We start from the raw sequence: 11378 nt of genomic DNA on the forward strand, positions 1-11378 counted from the left end.
GGGTTTCATGCAACTGTAGGATGCCAAGGTATGGAAAAGCTAGGAAACTAAGTTAACCCCAGCGCATGTAGTTATGTTATGTGCTCATTGTTGTGGATGAAATGAAAAACCTTAATTGTAGGTTTATTGTTAAGTGCGTTTGGTTCTTACAACGAAATAAACTAAATTGTAGTTATGGTGCCAAGCTGACTAGAAATGCCTTCGATCCATTGCCTCTACCTAGTGGTGTTCTAGTGCCTATGTGCTTTTACGGCGATCGTTGCAAGGTAGCCAAGTCCGATGAACATGACTCGTATAGGCAGAGGTATTGGATATGTTCCAACTTTGCGTTTGAACCTACACTTCGTCAGCGCCGCATTAACAAGTTGGTAAGGAATTGTTGTTGTCTTATAATTATTGTCCATATTTTTTTTATTTTCTATCAATTGCATTTGTTGTAGACCCCTCCACCGCTATGTGATTTTGAGCAGTGGATCGACACTGAGATCAACCCTGAAGACAAGGAGATGATGGAGTATATGTTGCCCTAGGATGCAGAGAGGAAGGAGATGATGGAGAAGAGGCTCAGAGAGGAGGCTGCAGAAAAGGAGCACAAGGAAGAAGAGGAAAAGAGGCGTGTTGCTGCGAACAGGGAGGAGAGGGAGAAGAAGCTTGAGCGTGCACGCCGAGCGAAAGCAGCGATTGAGGAGGATCCCGATGCCTTGAGGAAGAGAAAGTAGGCTCGTTGCACTCAGTAGTCATAATTAGTTTCTAGTTCGATGGTTTATTTATGAACAATATTTTTACTGTAAGACTTTTATTATGTTATCATGTGATGATGCACTTTAAGTATTGGCATGCAAGTGGTAGACGACCTATGTTTATTTTGCGACGTAATGCACTTCAAAGTTGTACTCTATAGTGAAATTTCCGCAGAAAATAAAAAGGGTACTTGTTAGTGAAATTTTGGCAGAATTTCTCCTACTTTTTGATGCAATCCATACAAAATTACGAGATGAATAGTGAACATAAATACAAACATACAAGCATATGGCACATTCATAATAAATTCCACAATAGTTCAGAATGAAAGTCCATATAACACAAAGTCCATATACCATAAAGTTCGCAATAAGTACCCTCACTGCCTCCTAGTCTTACCCTTACCCTTGTGACCAAAGGCGTCGGTGCCTGGAGTGTAAGGAGAACGTGGGCGACGTAGTCTAGTGCCTACAACCTGTGTAGGCTGAGTCAAGGGAGCCTCGTGGAGCTGAGACGGGCCAAGCTCCTTGGGCCTCTGGTCGTCGTCGTCGTCGTCGTCCTCGTCCTCATCCTCGGACGCAATTGCTTTCGACCCTGAGGGGCCTTGCCTAGACGTACCAATGCCTCCTTCGCGTGGGGATGGAACATGCACGTCTCGGGTCGTGGCAGTCCTGCAACCACAACGAGCAGCCGCACGGCGAAGCCGACTTGACAGTCGCTGTTGTGAAAAAACTAGTTAAATGAAAGAATGTAACGTATTAACAAAGTATTTGAAAGAATAATTTGAGTCTTACATCTAGAAAACTCCGCGTCTCAGGGTCCATAACTCTAGGACGGAACTGCTCAATATCTCTAACCGAGCTTTGGAGCGTACGGCCCTGCAACAAATTCTAGAAGTCACTAAGTCACTAAAGCAATAAATGATTAAGTCATTAACTTACTTACCCACTAAGTCACTAAGTCACTAAACCAATAAATGATTAAGTCATTAACTTACTTACACACTAAGTCACTAAACAACTAAATGATTAAGTTAGTAAGTCACTAAGTCATTATCTAACTAACTCACTAAATCACTAAGTAACTTAACATAAGCAATTGTCTTACCATCCTATCCAGGATTGGTCCTGTCTCCACCTGCCTTCCAGCATGAGTACTTTGGTCGTACACCGTGTCTTCATCGTCGGACGAGTGGATGTCGGCATAGTCATCTTGCGTCCACTGTACCCTCAGCCTGTGACGCGTCGCACCTTGGTACCAAGTCTGGTATTGCCTGTACTCACTGTTTGTGTGCGAGTCGTCGTTCTCGTCCACGTTGTCTCCGAACTGCTCCCATTCCTCAATGTAGGCCTGGTGGAACGCGTGCCACTCAGAGACCTTCCGTTTCTTCTTACGATCCACGCTGCACGTCACATTAGATGTTACTCCTAGGCAAAATTTAGTTAATGGTAATGGAAATAATTCAAATAGTAAAACACTTACTTGTGTAACTCCATACTAGTCGAGGTCGCAGGTGTTGGCTAAATCTGCCTGATCCCAAACTGACGTGCTACTCGATCAGGCATGTGGTACTCGACAGCATAGAAACATATGAGAGGGCACTTCATCCTGTAATGATCATGATTGGCCGCACACATGACGCTAACGGCAAATGGAAGTGCGTCCTCTCCTTCGTACGACTACCAATCTACCTGCAACATGTCAAAACAATATGTTAGTTGTTATACTAAAGGAATAGAAAGCATGTGAAAAAAAATTGACTTACACTATGAGCTGTGAGCGCGTCTAGCTCGTTGATGTAATCTAGGTACGCGCGCTCCAACCTCGTATGGCCAACCTTAACCTGATCCCAAAGATATGCCCATGTCGGCTGCCGTCTCGGCGGCTCACCTGGGAACCACAATCGACGACCCATAACCTGGGGATGACCACTAGAAGACATGCCCACATCCATAACTACAATAGGTACACGCACCCACCAACTGACGCGGAGCCCGAAGTTCGACGGCACGCCTCGCATAGCTGCCGGTACAGGAAACACAGCACAGCTGACCCCCAACTGTACTGACCCGCCTGCTGCCAGTCAGTGAGGCAGTGGATCCACATCCAAGACGCAGTGTCACCTGTAGCGTCTGGGAAAAGAACGCAGGCAAACAGGTGCAGGATCCACGCCCTGCAGTAGTGCCCAACTGTCTTTGCATCCGCGTCCTGGGGGCAGTGTCCGAAGTGTCCAGATGTGCGAGTCCCTTGATCCTCAACCTCACAACCAAGGAAGGCTGCCACTCATGCTCTCCAACCCTCTGAGACGCATGGCCCAGTCACTGCATTGCCGCGAATCAACAGACCCAACATCTTCTGACAGTCCTGTAGGGTCACTATCATCTCTCCGAACGGTAGGTGAAAGCTGTGAGTCTCAGGCCGCCACCTACATTTTACAGAAATATTACTTGTCAAAATGTAAGGACATAAAAAATTGAACTTGAACGGAGGCAATAGAAGCAAGATAATACCTGTCAACCAACACAGTTATAGCCGTTGAGTTGAACTTGGGCAACCCACGACGAACCTGAAAGGAGATGACATTTAGGCCCGTCATCTGTAGCAAAGGAGTGTAGAGGTTGTCGTACTGCAGCGCCAAAAACCCATCGTGGGCTCTAGAACGAAGGAGCGGAAGGACCTGTATGCAAACAAACAGAGTCAGACGTTTCTTGATAAACAAGACGTGGACGCTTGCAAAAATTAGATCATCAACTGTAGATTATTACCTCCCCTCCCGCTATGAGACGACCTCGGTGGGTCTGGTCGTACGCGTGGTCTAGTAGGTGGAAGTGCGCCATCCTACAAAAAGTCAATAACAAATAAAATTAGTAAACAATGAAACATAAAGTTAGAGATGTACAAGCAAAAGGTACTATTACAATCATAAATTAAGACACATAACTATTTGAATGAATAAGACACATATGAAGTAATGAAAAGAGCTACTAGTCGCACCTCACTAATCTGCCAATGGCAAGTGCGTGACTTATGGCCAATCTACCGCACTTGCCGCACTCATTCTGTTCTGGGTCAGTAAGAAATGGTGTTGCTTTACCACGCCTCGTTCTTCCGGATACCTGATCCATAGTCATGTTATGCCTCATCCTCTTCCTTGTTCCACGCTTGTTCCAACGGTAAACTGGATCCGCAACGTATTTTGGCCCATCATATGGAGGCCAGGCCACTCTCTAGGATCCCGAAAAGGCACGAAGCAGGGGCTCCATGTGCGCACAAGCGTGTCTACAATGAACTCATGAGGTATCATACTCTCGATATCAAAATTGCGATGCCTAGCTGCTGCCACCAAATGAGAACATACGAAGTGGTACTGCCTTGGCCTACCACAAGTGCACTTGAAATCTCGGAGGACTACCACATGTATCCTCGACTCTCGGATCTCGCCGTCGGACATTGTCCCGCCTTGATGCTCAACCTGATAAGTCCCTGTGGCGAGGTCAAAATATTGCACCTCATGTGTGGCAGCCCTTTCATTTGCAATGCTTAGGTGTCTATTTGGTTTTTCAGCCCATCTCTCCTCAGCACTCTGCAACGCCTCTGCTTTGGCGTGTCTTTCATTGAACCACGCAACAAGCCTGTAGAAGGTGAATTCAACGATTGCGTTCACAGGCATACCACGTATCCCCAATAGCAACTTATTGAATGACTCGGCCATGTTACTGCACTGAAACTCATACCTCCATCCACCAGCGTCGTGAGATCTAGTCCACTTTTTCAAATCTCTCATCAAACCAGCGAGCCATTGTCTACCTTCTGCATTTGTTGCGAACCTGACCTGCTCCAATTTGCGCTGAAAGTAATAGTCCTCAAGCTGATGAGCAGCAACCTGAAACATATCAAAATTATCCTTCACACCATCCTTCCGAAGTAGGTTCTCGGCAAGGTGCTGAGTACACCAACCATGATGCAAAGCTGGATACCACTCTATCTGCTCTTGCACAACATGAAGTATGCCCTGGTGCCTATCAGATATGACGCCAACCTCCCTGCCAGGCCCAATCACATGTATCCGGACTAGTCTCAAGAATCATCCCCAATTGTCATTCTTCTCCCTCTCAACCAATGCAAATGCCAAAGGAACCAACATGTTGTTCACGTCACAAGATATGGCTATAAGAAGTGTGCCCCTCTATTTGCCAATTAAAAATGTACCATCAATAGAGAACACGGGACGATAGTGCCTAAAGGCTTCCACACAGTGAGGCGGTTTTCGAACGGAAAATCCAACAGAGTGTCATATAAGGAATAAAAGTTGAATTCGGTATCAAATAGGGAACGTAAATTTTTTGAGAGCCAAGAAAGGAATGAGTAATTTTTCTAGTGTCAAATATGAAATTATCTTAAAAAATGTAGGCGCTCTATGAGTTGATTTCGTCGGTTGTAGTTTCAGAAGGTGATGGCTCGTGAGGGTCCCAGAACGATTGAACGATGGATCAGCCAGAAAAAATAAGATATCGTAATTGCAAGGGTGATTTGATGCGATAATGTGCCAAGATACTACCATTTCTTCGTGCTCTTCTTATGGGAGGGATTTTCCATTGCATTCTTTTTTTTCGAATCATACAGTGCAGACGTAGATGTTCATATACATGTACGTACGTAACCCTATCCCTATGAGCACCTTTAAAAGATTGAGCCGGCAAATTCTCGAGATTGCCACTGCCACCTCGCTGTCGACGGGCACGTCACCTACCACTACCACTAAAAGAATAGCATCGGTTAAATTTTAAAATAAATTCATGAATATGTGAACACCAATACTAAGTCCAGAACTCGAACCTAGTTCGCTAAGTTGCACCACAATAAATTTTATCGGCTGAGTTACGCTCAATTCGCATTTTCCATTGCATTCTTGAGCGTGTGGAAATTTTCTCGTACCGATGCACGCATAAAAAACGTGAAGGAAACGAAACGAAACGACGGATGAGATGATGCGCCGCTGGTCATAAAAGGCTACACGGCCATTTTCTTAGTTCAAGTCCAACTGGCCCAGTGATTTCCGTTCGAGTTTTTCGGCCGGCCCAATACACACAAGATCGGTCCACCCACCGACCCACACGCATCAGCTCGACCCGAGTGAGATGCTGCTGGCCCAAGACTGGAACAATCCGGACTGAGTTCAAGTTTTAGCCCATCACCGAGCAAGCTCTCGTCCCGCGGATTATATTTAACTCACTCGCGAATCGATACACAAATCGGTACGTGCCTCATATGTAACCATGTACAGAAACTCATTTGAAAACAAAACTTTTGCAATGCACTGTACATAGCACAATTTGGCATGCGCTTTCTTAACGAAAGTTCGCAACTCTGAGTCTCTGACATTGGCATTCAAGTATAGGTTAGTATACGATGCTTGAGCCGATATCTGTTGCTGTTCCTCCGTCCATAAATATACAACAAATTATAATTAGTTTTTAAGAATAAGTTATAATTTATTTAAAATAAATTTATTTATGGATAAAAGTAGTATAAGTTATTTATGGTTGGATGCGGCCTTTACCTAGGCTAAATGCATGCATACTAGCTAGCTCCTTCGAGCCTTTGCTAAAAGACATGTCGAAAAGTTATTTGCCGTTACAATTTATCACAGCGTGTGGTCGATATGATCATATGAGGGATTTTCCGATCCTTGTTTGAGATGTTAATTTCCCTTTGTGTCTTTGCTAAAAGGAATGTTTTTCCAAAAGTACTTTTTGTTGCAGTGCAATTACTGCAAGGTTGGAGTCCATATGATGGACCTCAAACGAGTGGTTTGATGTCTCGGAGGTGTGATTTCTACTTTATCTTTCAGAATCCTGGGGTCGGAAAAAAGATGGACCAAAGAACCTATACACTCCTTTTGGCTTTGTGAGATTTGGACTTGATCTTGCTGTGTGCTACGTGTCAAGCGACTAGTAGCCTAGCCTAGTACTGCTGCATTACCTGTTCCTCTGTTCTATTATTTGTCATCTGATATTTTCTCACATCACATGTATTAGGAACTGTATATTCCCGTTCTATTCCCGTGCTTGTGGTTTCCCCACATCAGTTGTATTGAGAATTTGAGATGCAGGGGGTACATCCTCAAAAGAGGAGTAAAGAGGAGTTGAGAAAGAATTTTTTAAAAATGGGTGAAATGAACATTATTGGAAAACTGAGCATTTGTCCCGAGGCTGGCCCGGTACTAATATGAGCATTAGTACCGGGCCTAACGACTAGTCCCCGATGAGGCCCTGTGAACCCCTTTAGTACTGGGCGGAGGCTTCACCCGGTACTAATGTGCCTGAGGGTCTTTAGTACCGGGTGGAGGCTTCACCCTGTACTAATGTGCAACTTTTAGTACCGGGTGAAGCCTCCACCCGGTTCTAATTTGGATTTCACTGGATTGAAGTCCACCGCACACGTCTGCTCCACACCGTCTTATCCGCACGCCTCCCTCTCTCCCAAACGGCCCTCTTCTCTCCCTTCTCCCCTCACGGTGGCCTCGCTTCTCTTCCTCCCACAGGCACGCCACTCTCCTCCCCTCTCCCCTTCGCGCGCCCCTCACTGCGACGCCGGTGAGGAGTGGCGGCGGGGCGAGGTGAGGCGACATCACGGTGGTGGGGGAGCGCAGAGGCGGAGTGGCAGGCGACGGTGCGGGGAGCTACAGCAGGCGACGACGCGTGGAGCAGTAGCGGGCGATGGCTCGTGGAGCAACGGGATCTGCAGACTGGCACGGTGGGAGAGCGTGGAGGCGCGTCGGGGGCAGCGGGATCTAAGGGGTGGTGACGCGGCAGGACGAGGTGCGTGGCCTTACGTCTCTCTCTCTCTCTAGGCTAGGGTGCCCGGCGGCATGAGGGGGCTAGCGGAGCACGTCGCAAGGGCAGCCGGCCGGGCGAGAGGGTCGACAGGGGGTTGCGGGAGAGGCGAGGCGGCGGGGACTAGGCTCGTCCGACAAGGAGGAAGGCGAGGAAGGGCGGCCGACGGTGACGAGTCGGAAGGGCGGCTCTCTCTCTTCGGTGCGGGGCTTCAGCGCTCAGGCGGATGGCGGCAGGATGCAGCCGGGGCTCCAGTGGGTCGACGGATTTCTTTTTTTTTAATTTTTTAATACCTGTTTAGTTCCGGTTATTTGACCTTGTACTAAAGGATCCCTTTAGCACAACCGGTACAGGGAGGTTTGGGACCGGTACTTAAGGTGGATTGTTCAGCAGTGGAAAACCAAGTAAAGCGGTCTGTGAAATAACTAGTGGTGTTCAAAGCCTTATCGCCAGGTTTGTTTAATTTTTCCCCCCACCAAAAATAAAAGTGGGAGCACTTGGCCTACTGAGCAGCAAATCAAAGCAATTGCCTAGTCGACTGCACACACCAGCTGCTGCTAGGTAGGTGAGCGAGGGCCGTGGGCATGCTTGATGCTCCCATGCACGGGGCGGGGTTGAACCGGGACGACGCCACGGCCAGATTCATCAGTTAGGTGTGTACTCGGCTAAGCTACCACGAGTGGGTGCGTGCATGTCAGCGCCCACTTCTATTCAGCTGCTGCCTTGCTTTTCTCATGGATTCTGTGCATGAGTGGATGTGTTTTAGTTTAGTATCACTTCCTCCATGTCACTTTGCAACAAGGGGGCATGATAATCATAATAATTTACTGCTAGTTGTGATTGTGAAGCCATTTGTTTGCATTCCTTTCGGTTTTGGCGCCTTTTGTTTGAGAGAAACCGACTGCCTTCAATTTGCTAGTACTTCTTGATACTGCTAGTTGTTACGAAAAAGATGGTTCCGATCCCGGTAATCAACATGAATAATACGTGAGTGATTGTGACGTTTCTTTCTTCAACTCAACTTATTCATATTCAACTTTGGTTGACGTACCTGCAGTCTTTGTGACGTCTCTGTGAGGTGCTTCTTCATCTTAGCTTATTAGCAGCTCCGTTTTCTCAAACAAAAGCTTCTCGCCATGAGTTTATTAAGCTCATTACAATGAAGGTACTGTCTCCTTTCGGGCTTACAATTTATCTGTTGTTTCGTGGAGATCCCCAGGCGAGACTTTGGCGTTGATCATGTCAATCTTTGCAGGAGCGAGAAGAGAGACCGACGAAAACTGTATCACTATTAGAGCAATGATTTTCGATGCGCCTCCTTTTAATCCCGGTTTAAAGTAGGCCCAGTATAAAAGGGAGTAAAGTTTACTCCCTGTTGATATTTGCAACCGGAACTAAAAGTCACATTTTGTCCCGGTTCAAAAATCAGCCACCCATGGGAGACCCTTTTGTCTCGCGTGGTAAGAATAACCAGGATTAAAGGTCACTCTTTTAATCCCGGTTGGTGTTACCACTCGGGACTAAAGCTCACGACACCAACCGGGATAAAATGAGGCCTTTTATCCCGGTTGGAAACTCCAACCGGGATAAAAGGGTTCCTCATGGGTGGCTGAAAAAGAACTAAAACCCTCGGACCCTTTTATCCCAGTTTGTAATACCAACCGGGATAAAAGGGTCCCCACGTGTGGATGGGGCAGAACTAAATCCTTCAGACCCTTTTATCCCGGTTTGTAATACCAACGGGATAAAAGGGTTCTTTTATCCCGGTTGGTGTTTCCAACCGGGATAAAAGGGTCCCCCACGAGTTAGTATAAAAGGATTGGATCCCCTATATAGTCAGATGTGGTGTGTTGGTGGGATGGCAAGGAAGCTACGCGCGAGGCGTGAAAATCGCGTGACTTGTGCCTTATGACGTGCGCGTGTGGGAGGCCTCCCTGGGACCCCTGGGAATTTATTTATTTTTCAAATTTTTTTTGCAAAACCATTTATCCCGGTTGGATTACTAACCGGGATAAAAGGGGTCCTGTACCGCATTTAGCGTGACAGCCCATTTAGTTCCAACCGGGACTAAAGGGTGTCTTTAGTCCCGATTGAGGGACCCGAGATAAAAGACACCAACCTTTTCTCCCGATTGCTTTATCCCGAATAGTTTTTCGAGAGATTTGCACCTTTCCAACCGGGACTAATACTCAGTTTTCTACCAGTGTATGCATGCCCTAACCGTGTACGCATACAGGATTATACTCTCCTCTTTACTGTAGTCATTTTTTTGGCAAGCTACAAGATCCAGCAAAAAGCAAAACTGGCTAAGCTTGCTTCTAGCACACATGTAGTGCTGTTACACGTAACATGACGCGTAGCTTTCGCGTACCAGAACAATGAGAAGGGCATGTCGGGTTGCGATCGAGCTGCCCCCTGCCCCCGGGGGTGAAAAGCAGCTGTGGCAACCAACGCAGATATGCACAAAACCGGGCGGCCGGCCCGGCGGGTCAAGCGCTCTACCACACACACACACATCCATGGCGTGTACTTGCAAGCCACATCGATCTCTCCAGAATCCCGGAAGGGAACGGGGTTGGGTTCCGGCTTGGCCCTGCTCGAACATGATGGTGGTCTCCACATGCTCTGGCCGGGTTAGTGACGACTGACGAGTGAGGCAGCTACTAGCTGATCGAGTGATCCATGGGTGACCACGCCGTGGAGCCTTCGTCGCGAACAAAGGAGATAGGGATCGGAACGCGACTAGGACCCAAACCAGTGACCGTGGCACGAGTGACAAAAGACACGTTCTCCTGCTTTGTAACGTGACGTATGCACAACGATCGACTAGCATTTTTTTTTTGCAGTTGGACTATAGCTAGGCGACGAGATTATTTTGTTCTCGTGTTGTCCTTAACATTTACTAGTTCAGATTTGCAACAAAATCGTAAAATAATGGCAGGCTAATTCCCTCTAGATCCGGTGCGATCTCAGTCAGGCGAAACATCTCTGTCACCATGCGCATTCCGTGCGAGCCGAACCAAAACCAAAACCAGACACCCGGTGCGGCGATTCGGTTACGAGCGAGGCCGCGACACCGGCGTCAGCGCGTCACCACGCCGCCCCTGATCAGCTCTCGGTTCCCCCTGGCACGAAGCAACGGCGACGAGCCCGCCCGGCCGCCTGAAGGCACGATCGAGCCGGAACCGGAACGAAACGCCATCACGTTACGTACGCAGGAGCGATCAAATCGAGAGTGTGCAGAAACATCAATAGCTTTGCCAGTGAATCGATCGCGTTCCCGTTTAATTTAGCCCATACCTGCTAATCCTGCAGGGATCTGAATGGATCTCTACCAAAGACCCTATTGATTAAGGGGGTGTTTGGGAGCACTCCACTCCAAATTTTTGAGCTCCACTCCACCAACTCCACCACATTGCAGCTCCACTCCACCGACTCCAAAAAAAATACCAGAGCTGTCCACATGTTTGGCAAAATGCATAGATCCAGCTCCGGAAATAGAAGATCTTGCTGTGTAAAGTCCATTATACCCATGTGAATGGGTCCCACTTGTCCTTGTCCTTTACTTCTCCCCTTCTTCTCCTCTTCTCCTTTGCTCGGAGCAGGCAGGCCGCGCAGGACCGGTGGGCAGGCGGGCGGCGCGGCGCACAGCAGGCCGCGGCGGGCGGCGCGCGGCGGGCCGCGGCGGCGCGGCGGGCGGGGACAGGCGAGAAGTAGGCGGGGGAGGCCGGTGGGCGGCGGGCGGCGCGCGGCGGCGAGCGGCGGGCGGGGACAGGCGAGTAGTAATCTGTCATACTAATA

This window comes from Setaria italica, chromosome II, assembly GCF_000263155.2.
Source record: "Setaria italica strain Yugu1 chromosome II, Setaria_italica_v2.0, whole genome shotgun sequence".
Classification (NCBI taxonomy): Eukaryota; Viridiplantae; Streptophyta; class Magnoliopsida; order Poales; family Poaceae; genus Setaria; species Setaria italica.